Source organism: Natrix helvetica, assembly GCF_964273705.1.
Source record: "Natrix helvetica genome assembly, chromosome: 1".
Classification (NCBI taxonomy): Eukaryota; Metazoa; Chordata; class Lepidosauria; order Squamata; family Natricidae; genus Natrix; species Natrix helvetica.
Genome location: NC_138548.1, coordinates 120,485,853 through 120,500,323, shown reverse-complemented (window position 1 = coordinate 120,500,323; position 14,471 = coordinate 120,485,853).

The window sequence follows — 14,471 nt, the reverse complement described above, 5'->3', positions numbered from 1 at the left end:
AAAATGGAACTTTGAGGAAATCCAAGCCTCGGAGTCTTCTTTCATTGACGGTGTTACTTGGAACCCTGACACCTTCCTTCCTTCCTTCCTCCCTCCCTCAATCACTCACCCCCTCACCTTCTTTCCTTCCTCTCATATAATACTGTGTTTCCCCAAAAATATGACATACCCCGAAAACAAGCCTTAGATTGATTTTCATGCCTGTGCATAAAATAAGTCCTGCCCCAAAAAGAAGCCCTAATTAATCCCCACCCTCCATCTGGTTGTATGAGATGGGATTGTGGCACAGTCTTAAAAATCAAGCTGTGGTGGAGGTAGGGGGAGGAGTTGCCCCATGCACCCCACACTCACTCACTTTAGGAATGTTGCAGCCAGGCCTCCCACACCCTGACACCTATCACACCTCTGCCCAACTTCTTCTGCAGCTGCTGGCAGTCACTCGATGCAAGTGGTCACTTCTTTCTGCTTTAGCTTTGCCCTCAATTAGGAGCGGGGTGGTTCATGGCGATATGGGTGAATTCACTTGCAAAGTATTCCTAAAGCCTCAGCAGGAGGGGAGGGTTGCTTGGGTAGTAGGCTGAGAAAGTGGGCTTAATACGCAAGATGTGGGTACGGGTTGAGCTTGGCATTTCACCTCACTGCCTTTTGTAAACTTTTGGCTGCATGCAAGGAAAGCAGAAGCAACAGGGACCCTGGCTTGTTCCCCCAAACTCCACCAGCAATAGGTCTTTGCAAGGCTCATCACACCTGTGCATCCTCTCGTAACAGGATGCTGCAAGACTTGTTAAAATCCTATTAAATCTTAAAATTAAATCCTATTAAAATATATGAAAATTTTGAATTTCATTGTAAGTGTATGATTGGATATAGTGAATGCAGCATTGTGAGCAAAAAAACCTACAATTTATTGTTATAGATTCTTGGGAAGAAGGATTTTTCATTTATAGTGATTTGATGAGTCAAAATGACAGTTTTGGCAAAAACTGCTGATGCTTGGGGGGAAATTATTTATTTAAATTTGTTATAGCTGTGCAATTCTATTGAACTCCAATGGGATGATGGTCAGGGGGGCCCTGGGGTTCCATAAATTGGGTTCTAAAGCACTCATGGGCCAAATCAACATATGTCAATAAAATTAATAAAATAAATGAAATGAAATGAAATGAAATAATAAAATAAAGTTGAACAATGGCAGAACTTTACAAACAGCAAGGTTTCATATTTAACAATTGCATAATACAATTCCTTCAGAATAATTGAATAGCATGATGCGATGAAAACACTATTGTAATCAACACCACAACACCACAAAAAAGAAGCAATGTGGCAAATAAGTTTCTTCATTTGCGTTATAGTGAAAAGTTTTCATTAGAAATATTTTGGCCATGTTCAATGTCTGTTTTTTCTGCAATAGCAATATATTAGTTTACTTAGCAACTTTGGACCATCTTCTCCAGGCCCAATCCATCTCACAGAGACTGGTGTCCATAGAGAGAAAGAGGAAGAACATTATTTATGCTGTCTTGAGCTCCAGAATGAAAGGACAGCATAAATAAGTGAATCAATAGCCAGTGTAGACACAATGCTACTCTGTTTAGATCAAACTTCACTACAAAGACCAATGATGTCTATTGCTGGGCATCATTGCTTAGAAAGTTTTCAAAACTGGACTTAAGAGGAAATGTTGGAAAAAGTTGGACATATTTGCCTGGAGAATATGAGATACCAAAAGAAAACTGATAGCATCTTTAAACACATGAAGGATATACTGAAGAAGATGGCGCTAATTCTGAGTAGGTAAAGTTGGGGAGTTTTGAGATAGATCTTTATGCCCAAACATATGTATATCCAGATAGTTTTCTCATTACCTACAAAGATACACACATGTCCCTGCAAAGACAGAAAGATCTATAATCTAGTGGTCTTCACTGGAAGATAAGAGGGAGACACCTGTGCAGCAGCAGAGGGTGACAATTGTTCCATTTTTCTGCAATGACTTTTATCAGCTTCACTGGGAGGAAAAAAGATGCCATGAGTTTCCTTTTCCCTTCTGGTGAAAGATAAAAGAAAGCCTCCTGTGCCTGAATTGCATCTTTAATACCAGACATAGCACAAAATTGTGTCAAGCCATTTTCTCCCCAATATGGTATCTTACTTACGGTACTAATCGACCATCCATCCATTCCTTTCATTCATTTTACAAGGCTTATAAGCCACACCAACTGAAATTATTTGTGAGTGGCATATTTAAATATTATTTAAATATATAAACTCAGGTGGAAAGGGACCAACAAGTAAAAGATGCATAATGCTTGTGAGGAAAAGACAACTTAAAGAGGAAGAATCCAAGAATCTATGGCCTCAAATTATGAAAATGAAGGAATGGATTTGTTCTGAAATTTGCATTGCATGAATTATTTTTAAACTAGTTTATAGCCAACGAGCAACCAGAAGAACTTTGTCCTTTTTTCTTGAACCTATCTGGGGAATAAGGGAAGTGGTGGCTCAGTAGCTAAGATGCTGACCTTGTCAATCAGAAAGGTCAGCAATTTGGCAATTTGAATCCCTAGTGCTGCATAAACACTAAGTGAGCGTAAGTGAGCTCCTGTTACTTTTCCCACCTTCTGCCAACCTAGCAGTTTGAAAGCATATAAAAATGCAAGTAGAAAAATAGGAACCATCTTTGGTGGGAAGGTAACAGTGTTCCGTGCACCTTCAGCATTTAGTCATTCTGGCCACATGACCACAGAGACATCTTTGGACAGCATAGGCTCTTCAACTTTGAAATGGAGATGAGCACCACCCCCTAGAGTTGGGAACAACTAGCACATATGTGCAAGGTGATCATTTACCTTTAATTTTATTTGGGGAATATATAAATAGATGACTAATCCCAACAAATGAAATCATTGATTTTTCCATTGATTTAGATGGGCACCTTTCACTGTTCCTGGGAATGCTGACCTATGAGGCACAGTGGTGGAAATATTAAAGATGTGCAAGGGACACAGGAAACCTAACATTATATAACTCCCTGTGTGACTTGGATCCAGTCAATCTCAATCTAACCTATTATTTGGGGTGCTTGTTGTAGGGATAAAATGAGGGGAGACTTCCACATCCGTCACCATGGCTTCCTAGAACAAAAAATAAATACTAACAGGTAATGTAAGAAGAAGGACAATGTTGGTTTTATTCCTTGCTCTGTCTCTCAGTCAACACATGTAGTATCAATAAAGTAAAATTTTGAAAATTCTTTGGGTGATATGCCCATCTCTGTTATTGGAACAGCAAAGTCTTTGATATTTTTGAATGTACTTATAATAACTAAAAGCAAAAGACAACGGTATAACAATAACAATTTCAAAGCATCTATCTTGTTAGCAAATACTTGACAGAGTATGGTGACTGCAGTACACCTAAATTAATTGTAGCTAACTTGATTTATTGATTCCTTTTGTTGAAGCAGAAATCAAATAGACCCCAACACAAACTGTTATAGGTGCCCCTAATGAGAATCCTTGATTTTTGCATGAGAAAAGATCTGCTGGGATAGGTTTCCTGCATCTCCTGCTTGGTCATTAGTTTGGATGGTCCAGAATAATCTTGGAACATCATGGATATTTTTTTAATAAAATTTTTATTTTTATTTTTTTGTTTTCAAAACAAACACAACACATAAAATCTTCTTTTTCTGCATACTGTAGAAAGTGTATCAGTTGGTTACAAAAGACTTTCGTGCATCTCTTCCACAGTCATCAAATATAATTCATATTAACTCAAGTATTTTAACTCAAATATTTATACATATTTCCATCAGAAACCTGCTAGACCTGCTACAGCTACGAGAGTCCCCCCTCTCGCAGTTATGGCCTCCTGCCCTTTCGAGGGCCCACCTCGAGGACGGGTTCATTAACCCAGAGAGGTGGAAGAAGCGCACGTTGAGGGGTTTTTTAATTAATTGTTTTTTAAAAATTGTAAGGGGTTACAGGGATGGGGGGGGAACAGGTCAGGAGGGATGAGAGAGCCAGGCACCTAGGTGTGGTCGAAGGAGGAGGGAGCGGAGTGGGGGAGGAGAGGGAAGATAGCATTCCTGTGCAGGGCTCTTTGATACCAACGGTCGTGGGGAGGGGCAGGTGCGAGGACAGATCAAGATCGCGTAGTCGGTTGGGAGACCGGGGTTTTTGGTCATTCCCGGTCGTTTGTACCAACCCCTGCATACTAGGTGGTCCGGATCTACAGACCCAAGGCCTGAGACTGCTGTTATGCAACGCGAGGTCCGTTGTTAATAAGGCCCCCCTCATCCACGATCTAATTTTGGAGGGGGAGCCGGACCTCGCAGGAATAACCGAGACCTGGTTGGGCCACGAGGGAGGCTTACCCCTCGTGGAAATGTGCCCGCCAGGTTATCGAGCATTTCACCAGCCTCGGGCCCAGGGAAGGGGCGGTGGGGTAGCAGTGATTATTCGGGAAGACTTGGAGCCGAGAGAGTTCACCGTGCCACAGACATCCGGGTGTGAGTCCCTTGTCGTGAGATGGGGCCCAGGGAGGCAGTTGGGCCTGCTGATAGAATACCTGGCTCCTCGCTATACATCAGCGGCCCTGCCTGAACTCCTCAAGCTGATCTCATCGGTGGCGGTTGAGACCCCCAAACTTTTAGTGATGGGGGATTTTAATCTGCCGTCGATGGGAGAAGTGTCTGAGGGGGTTCGGGAGTTCATGGCTTCCATGACAGCCATGGACCTGACCCAGTTAATTCAGGGCCCTACTCACGAGGGAGGCCACACGCTGGACCTTGTCTTCGTCTCTGGCCAGTGGACGAGTGATCTGGGAATAGGGGATCCAACTATTATTCCCCTGTCATGGTCAGATCACTCACTTCTCCGGCTTGACTTCCCCGGTGCTACCCCCCGCTGCGGGGAGGCGGAACCGGAAGATATTAGATGGTTCCGCCCCAAGCGCCTGATGGAACCAGATAGGTTCCAGACGGAGCTTGGGCCACCTCCTGTGGACCTGACCCGCCCCCGAGTGGAGGACCTGGTAGACGCATGGAATAGTGCGACTACCGGGGCCCTAGACCGGGTGGCGCCTTTGCGGCCTCTCCTGCGGCGATGAACCACCCTGGCCCCTTGGTTCACCGAGGAGCTAAGGGTGATGAAACGCCACAAGAGACGCCTAGAGAGTCGTTGGAGATCCTCCTGTTCCGAATTTGACCGAGCACAGGCACGAGCCTACTTGAGGACGTACCTTGTGGCATTAAGAGCGGCCAAACGTCAATATTGCGCCGCTCTTATTGCGTCCGCAGATAACCGCCCTGCCGCCCTGTTTCGGGTGACTCGCTCCCTCTTGTTTGAGAGACCGCGGGAAGCCCCTTTACAGGGCAGAGCAGAGGAGTTTGGGAAATATCTACAGGACAAAGTCGCTCAAATCCGGATGGGATGGGCCCCTTTCAGTAGTCCAGTTGAGACGCCCATGGCGAGTCTTGAGGGACCGCTTTGGGAGGAGTTTGACGCGGTTGCCATCGAGGATTTGGACAGGTTACGTGGACGTCTGCGACCTACCACATGTTTATTGGACCCGTGTCCCTCCTGGCTTGTACTGGCATCCTGGGAGGTTACGCGCGACTGGCTCCTGGGCCTAGTGAACGCTTCGTTGGGTGAGGGGTTTCTACCGGCCGCCTTGAAGGAGGCGGTGGTGAGGCCCCTGCTCAAGAAGCCTTCCCTGGACCCAACGGATCTAGTCAATTATCGTCCAGTCTCCAACCTTCCTTTCTTAGCGAAGGTTGTAGAGAGTGTGGTAGCACAACAGTTCCCACGTCACCTGGAGGAGAATGATTATCTAGACCCGCGCCAGTCCGGCTTCCGACCCGGGCACAGCACGGAGACGGCCTTGGTCGCATTGGTTGATGATCTCTGGAGGGCCAGAGATAGGGGCTGTTCCTCTATCCTGGTCCTATTAGACCTCTCGGCGGCGTTCGATACCATCGACCATGGTATCCTGTTGCACCGGCTAGAGGGGTTGGGAGTCAGGGGCACCGTTTTACGGTGGTTTGGCTCCTACCTCTCTGACTGGACGCAACGTGTGTTGGCAGGGGAGCAGAAATAGACCCGGAGGCCACTCACATGTGGGGTGCCACAGGGGTCGGTGCTCTCGCCTCTCCTGTTCAACACATACATGAAACCGCTGGGCGAGATCATCCGTGGTTTTGGGGTGGGATATCATCTGTATGCTGATGATACTCAGCTATACATTTCCACCCCGAACCACCCCAATGAGGCCGTTGAAATGATGTCCCGGTGTTTGGAGGCCGTACGGGTCTGGATGGATGGCAACCGACTAAAACTCAACCCTTCCAAGACGGAGTGGCTGTGGCTTCCGGCCTCCCGGTTCAACCAGTTGCTTCCATCTCTGGCCATTGGGGGCGTGCAACTGGCCCCCATGGAACGGGTGCGCAATTTGGGCGTCCTCCTAGATGCCCGGCTGTCCATGGATGACCATGTAACAGCCGTGGCAAGGGGGGCATTCCATCAGGTTCGCCTGATGCGCCAATTGCGCCCCTTATTGGACCGGGATGCCCTACGCACAGTCACCCATGCGCTAGTGACGTCTCGCCTGGACTACTGCAATGCTCTCTACATGGGGCTTCCCTTGAGATGCACTCGGAGACTGCAGTTGGTCCAGAACGCGGCCGCGCGGGTGATTATGGGGAGGACTAGATACTCCCCTGTAACACCTCTCCTGCGCGAGCTGCACTGGCTTCCTGTAGTCTACCGAGTGCGTTTCAAGGTTTTGATTATGATCTTTAAAGCGCTTCATGGCACAGGACCTAGTTACATGCAGGATCGCATCCTGCCCCATACATCCCTACGACCAATCCGCTCACACAGAGAGGGACTTCTCCGGGTGCCGTCCGCTAAACAGTGTCGGGGGGCGACACCCAGGAGCAGAGCCTTCTCTGTGATGGGCCCAGCCCTGTGGAATGACCTCCCCCGTGACATCAGGATTACTTCCGATCTCCGCTCCTTCCGTGTACAGCTGAAGACCCACCTCTTTCAATTATCTGGCCTGGCTCAACCGTAAATTTTTCTTACTCCTCCTGACAGTTCTTTTAAATTTTTTAAATTTTAAATTGTGTTTGACAATTGGGGTATTTTAATGGTGATTTTTAACTGTCTAATGTGATATAATTTGTTACCTCCTCCATGCATGTATGTCTTTGTATATGTGTATGTTTATGTGTTTGCACATATGTTTTGTGTTTTATATGCTCCATTGTACGCCGCCCCGAGTCCTGTCTGGAAAGGGAGCGGCTAATAAATTCAAATTTATTATTATTATTATTATTATTATTATTATTATTATTATTATTATTATTATTATTATTATTATTATTATTATTATTATTATCATCATCATACCTCCATTTTCATTTGACTATAATTGTTTAAACGTCCTTCATCATAAAATATACCAAAATTTAGTACATAACCACATCTCATTTACTATTTCTAAAATCCCCCAATAACACTGAATCTTTATATCCTATTCTAGCTAAACATCCATAATATTCAATAACAAAATTTTCTAATCCTTCTTTCCAAATCATTTCCATATCATGGATATTTTTAAATGAAGGAGTTAATCAGTATGCAGATGAAGTATAAACAGGAAAATTGGGAATACTTTGGGAACTATAAAAAATGAAAAGCTATTTCTGAGAACGTTGTCTAGAAGATTACAGGGATTTGTTTGTGCAATATGAGTCAAATCTGATTCAAGAGGGGAAATCATGGTCAAAGAGGAAGCTAGGCAAGACTCTAGTAGCAATTTAATGCTCTTAACCTTTTGCACCAATGAAAAGGCATCCTGTAGGTAGAGACAATGAAGTCAACAGCCAAGGAACTGCTCCTATCACAACTGCTTGCTAGCTTATTTCTGGAAAATATCTCTGTAAAATGAAGAAAAAAATAGAGCCCTTGCTGTCCTGCAGCTCCCAATGGTGTCTTTGGGAAGAGATCTTCCCTCACAAGAGTGGGCACAATTTATTTTTAATTTTGAGTTTTAAATTGTTTTAGCAGTTTTAAATTACATCTTAAATACTTCTTCCTGTCATATTATACTTATTGCTATTTTAAGGGTTCTGTTGTTGTATAATTATTTAGAGATACTATATTAGATTAATGTTGGACACCATCTTGATTGGGCTGTTTGGAAATGCTGCTCAAAATATAGATAATGAGACCTCTGCTAAAAACATTTCGTATCCTCTGTTAGATAAATCTTAAACATACACATTTTCTATGTTGTGTTCATTACTCAACTTATTATTAAGTCCACCTTTCAGAGGTTTTTTTGTTTCCAGAGAGGTCCTTGAAACAAGTGATTGTAGTTGAACACTAAGTGCCCTCAAAGGTAGAAAGGTTTACTCAGAGAACTCAGGGTAAACCCTAGGGACCAGTGTTTTTCCCCCTCTTTTATTCTGTTGAGTCTCCCTTTCTGGGAATTAGAAAAAAACTTCTGGCATGATAGTAATATTACTATTTCGGATTATCAAAACAAACAGTTTAATCTAAATGGTTTCACAGGGAATTTAGATTGCCTCATTTGAGGGAATGATGTTGTCATCTTACTGAGGAAAACATTAAATTCCCATATAGGCTGATATATTGGCTGGTCCAAACATACTTAGTAGGAAAGGTAAGTTTCCTTCATTCAGGTAAATTTGATGTCTCTGGAGAAAAATTATGGAGATATTGCCTAAGCTTCTATTATTCTTACAACTAGGACTAGATCAATTTGTTACATGGTCCTTCTCACCTCTGATTGTTGAGGCTGTTGGAGGCAGGTGGACACTTGTTCATTCCCATCTCCTGTGAGAAGAAGTTCCAAGGTGATCAGAAGTGTTTCACTTTTCTGACTTCTGATTTCACACACATACACACACACACACCCAACATTGGGTCATACACAATGGGATTGATTACTTCCTGCTTCCATTCAAAGAAAGCAGGAATCAATCTCATCAGTGAAAAGGAAATTAGAATGTTAGAGACAATACAATGACCAGGTCTAGCCTGAGAAAGGAACAGGGAAAGCTTTTCAGAGTCCTTTTTTGAAATGTTTAATTAAATGTTTATTGCTACTACAGTGAGGTCCACAACCCTCATTCCGTTGACCTGGACCAGTCCATGGCATGCCAGAAACCGGGCCGCACAAACAAGCAAAGCCCCATCTGCAGGAAACAGGTAGCAAATAAAGCCATGCCGCTTCCAGTCAACGGAACCAGTCCGTGTTGGGGGCTGCTGTACTATAGCATATTTCTTTAGGTCAAATTCCATTGCTATATCTGTGCTAAAAAAAATTAATAGTGTTTGTCAATGACTGGGTTTTTATTTCTGATTTTCCATAAAGATTCAATTCATCCCTATAAAGCAAGTGTGATATCTAATTAGCCGTTTTGCTATTTGATAGTAGAAATCTGTTTTCTTCAAAACATTGGAAGTGGGATCATAGCAATGATAAGAAATAAGGGTAATAATGAATCACTGGGGAAGGCCTTCTCCTAGTTGACAAAATTATTATGTATTAAACTTATATACCCTCTGACCCTCAACAAGATTGATTTGATTGACTGATTTTCATATGCTGAAATCTGCTTTCGGAAAGGGTTTTCAAAACACAATAGATTCCAAAGCACTTAATACAAGGAAGTGCTAATGTTACTCTTTTCATATAAAACATATATCCAAGAAAAATTCACAGAATGTTCAAAAACCAGAAGCAAAACCAGTTGGGAGCAAAATTAGCAACAGCATATCAAATATGACACAGTATTTTCAAAACATCTTTTAAAATCATAGCAAGGGCCAAACTGTAACACTCCTATTTTTTTTTCTTCCTAAACACGTCATGTTTATGAAAATGATGGAAGATGAAGACAATTGGAAATTGGTTACTGATTTTGCCTTGGATGGAGTTACAATGAACCCACCTCTACACATAATCTTCTTTGTGCTGTTCTTGATCATCTACATCCTAACATTAATTTAGGACTTGGACCTCATAGCCCTGATCTGCCTAGACACCCATTTGCACACACCCATGTACTTTCTTGTGGACAGACTTTCCTTCCTGGATATGAGGAGGTCTACACTCCTCAGATTTTATATGATAGTGTATCTGAGCACAACCTCATGTCCCTTGTGGTTACACAGCCCAGTTTTTCTGCATTGCTAGAATGGGCTGGAGTCCATGCTTCCTATTGGCCTTCAGTGCCTATGACCACTTTGTAGCCATCTGCAACCCATTCCTTTATGCCATTGCCATGCCCAAAGAACTCTTGTCTCCAGCTGGTGATAGGACCCTATTGTGTTTTGCCAATGCTATTGCACACAGCAGTAACACCATATACTTATGCTTCTGTGGTAGTAATATCATCAATCACTACTTTTGTCATGTGTCATGCTTGTGAAGATGACCAGTGATGACACAAGAGTTCATGAACTCATCCTGAATATTGTCATTAGTTCCAATTTGCTGGCAGCCTCTGCTGCCATTGTGAAATCCTACATTGGTATTGTTGCAGTCATAATTTGCATCTGTTTGGCTTCAGGGATACGCAAAGCTTTTTCCACTTGCTCATCTGGTTTCTGTCTCCCTGTTCTATGGCTCCATGCTCATCATATACTCCACACCCAACTCTCATCACACTCCAAATTGGGACAAGGCAAATGCTTTGTTCTACACCAGTGGTTCTCAACCTTCCCAATGCCGCGACCCTTTAATACAGCTCCTCATGTTGTGATGACCCCCAACCATAAAATTGGTGTCTCACTTCCTAAGACCATCGAAAATATGTGTTTTCCGATGGTCTTAGGCGACCCATGTGAAAGGGTCGTTCGACCCCCAAAGGGGTCCCGACCCACAGGTTGAGAACCACTATTCTACACTGTAATCAATCCTCTGGGCAATCTTTTGGTTTATAGCTTAAGTAATAAAGAAGGCAGCCTCCAAGAATGTCTGGGGGAGATTCGAAGCACCCAAATGAATGGCAGTGATTCAGTATTTCTCTAGACTGGCTTATAGACAAACTAAGCCCCTATCTGTACTGTCAGCTTGTTTAGAGTAGATTGCAGATGAGGAAATTAACCTCTGGATTCCAGTGTCTGTCAACTAAACTTCCTTCCTTCTTTCCTGTGGAGAAAGTCTGGAAACCAAAGGTAACCAGAGGTGGCTTGCTGCCAGTTCACCCCGGTTTGGCTGAATTGGTAGTGGAATTCAGGCCTGGGTCGCAGAACCGACAGCGACCCAGGCCTGACACACACACGCCCCCAAACCAGTTTCCTCGGTGCCACTTGGGTGCTGCTATTTTGAATTTTAGTGACTGCATGTGTGCAGTTCACTGTAAATTGTTCTGCATATGCGCGCAGAACAATTTACATTGAACGGTGCACACATGCGCAGGGCGCATCTGGCGCAGCGTGCGCTGCGAACAGGCAGCAACCCACCCCTGGAGGTAACTTCAAAGATTAGTTATCATTTCCTATGTTCAAACAGTTCTACATTACCGGTATTTAAGCAAGAAGCATATGTTTAGGAGAAAACAAACCAAAGGATATGTTTGATGGCATAAATTACCATATTTTTCAGAATATAAGACGCACCAAGATTTTGAAGAGCTAATTTTTTTAAAAAGTTTTTGCATTCTGCAAGTCTCCCAAATCCTCTGCATGCCCCATTTTTTGTGAAAAATGGGGCATGCAGAGAGTTTGGGAGGCCTACAAAGTGCTCCTGGGGGCTGGGGTAGCAAAAATGAGCAAAAAATGGCCCGTTTTTCACGAAAACGGGCCCATTTCCCCCCCCAAAAACAGGGCATGCATAGGCTTTGGGAGACTTGTAGAATGCTCCTGAGGGCTGGGGGGCCAAAAACAAGCAAAAAACAGCCCGTTCTCCGAGGTTCTTTGCCTCCTCTTCATCAGCACTCCCTAAGCAGCAGTAGAGTCCTCTGGAGCTCAGTCTGAGTCATAGTCCTCGGTTTCTAGGAAAGGAAGGGAAGAGAAAGTCACATGGGGGGGGGGGGGGAATAACTGACAAACACTGCAAAAAACCCTGGTGTATTGGGGACACAATTAGGGAAGTAATAAATAGGCTACTACTTTTCATCATCGACCTTTTAAGCATCTCTCACAGAGTTCTCCAGTTTTGTGGCTCTGCTCAAGCTCAATGGGCCTTTGCACAGGCAAAGCAAGAATGCTTTCAAAAGTCACTTCCTGCTTGCCTGGGAAGGCATTAGCTGCTTTGCAAAAGGGTTTCCCAAGCACAGATTTTAGCAATGCTCCCCTTTTGCCTCTGCAAGTTTGGCCAACTTTATTGTTTCTTGTTTTAATGTGACTTTTCTCTAAATCCCCCTGGTGGGATCTGATCCACACAACATCCCAAAGTATGATGAGAAAGTAGCTGCTTAAGATCAACAGAGGGATAGAATCAAGATCACGTGAAGTGTTAATACCACTTTATAATGCCTTGGTAAGGCCACACTTGGAATACTGCATTCAGTTCTGGTCGCCACGATGTAAAAAAGATGTGGAGACTCTAGAAAGAGTGCAGAGAAGAGCAACAAAGATGATTAGGGGACTGGAGACTAAAAATATGAAGAACGGTTGCAGGAACTGGGTATGTTTAGCTTAAGAGAAAGAAGGACTAGGGGAGACATGATAGCAGTGTTCCAATATCTCAGGGGTTGCCACAAAGAAGAGGGAGTCAAACTATTTTCCAAGGCACCTGAGGGTAGAACAAGAAGCAATGGGTGGAAACTAATCAAGGAGAGAAGCAACTTAGAACTGAGGAGAAATTTCTTGACAGTTAGAACAATTAATCAGTGGAACAGCTTGCCTCCAGAAGTTGTGAATGCCCCAACACTGGAAGTCTTTAAGAAGATGTTGGATAGCCATTTGCCTGAAATGGTATAGGGTTTCCTGCCTAGGCAGGGGGTTGGACTAGAAGACCTCCAAGGTCCCTTCCAACTCTACTATTGTATTGTATTGTATAAGATTTAGTTAAGTTAGTTTAGCTAGTTGCTTACTTATGAAACTAATACATGGGGGGGGGGTCAACAAGCCATCTTCAAGCAAACCATGTCATAGTAAAATGTACAAACTCAATCTTAATATATGAGATTTTGAGGGCATTGTGTTGAGGTAGGCTTATATTATTTGGAGAAAGAAAGGAAATTCAGGATTAAAGAAAAGAAGTCTGTCATGTAGGGAGAAATCTTCCTGAAGACCTTCACAAGAGGGTAAATCGGACAGTAGCTTTACTTGATAATTTACTTGGATCCGTTTCAGAAAGAGGAATAGAAATCTGCTGATTTTTCCCTTCTTTTTTCTCACGCACTTCCATTGTTCGTGCAACCACTTAATCTCCCCACCCCCCTCAGAGATCTCTGCTGTTGAAAGAGGCAGCTTGGAGCTCTTGAGATTCCATTGGGGTCAACTCCCTTCACCCCCAACCTAACCAACCAGCAATAAGAAATGGCAGGTCTTTTCACCCAAGAATATAGTATTGGATCCAAGTTTTCATTGGAACTGTTTGCCTCTTTAAAGGGAAACATGTAGTATGAAAAGACAATTCAATGCATCAAGATTTTCTTGATTTTCTTCCTCCATTTCAGAGTCTGGGTTCTGTGGTACTCAGACAGTTCTGACAGGTTCTGAAGAACCGGTAGCAGAAATTTTGAGTAGTTTGGAGAACCGTCAAATAGGCTGGCCCCGCCCCCGCTGCCTCCCAGCTGATCTTCTTTTGTTGCCCTGAACAGGAGAACAGAGCTGGAAAGCAGGTTAGTGGGGTGGGGAGGGAATGGGGATTTTGCAGTAACCTTCCCCCAGGAATGGGGAGGGAATAGGGATTTTGAAGTATCATTCCCCTGCCACGCCCACAAAGCCATGTCCACAAAGCCACACCACGCCCACAAAGCCACTCCCACAGAACTGGTAAAAGTTTTTGAATCCCACCACTGTTCTTACGTATACTAAGACATTCTCTTATATGGATTGTATTGTATTGCAATACAATCTAGTATTGCAATATTGTAATATCTTGCAATACTTTGATGGTATTATTAAGATTCCCTGTAGCAGGGCAAACCATCCTTCAGTGACTAGGAGCTTTGGGTCATTCGCTGTTTTTTAACCTAATATTCCTCACACGGACTGTCTTCCAGAGATAATAAGCAGAAGGGTACATTGAATGCTTCTCAGGAAGGGAAGCATATCAGGACAATATAAATAAGGTTCATGCAATATTTAACGCTGTATAGTTGAGCCATATCTGAGTTCCTCATAATATTTAATAATGGAACAATGAAAGATGTCTCTGGAATGTCCTTAAACCAATTATTAGAAAGCACTTTCCGAGCAACTAGGGAGCCAGTCTGATCTAGTGATTAAGGCACCAGGCTAGAAAATGAGAGACTG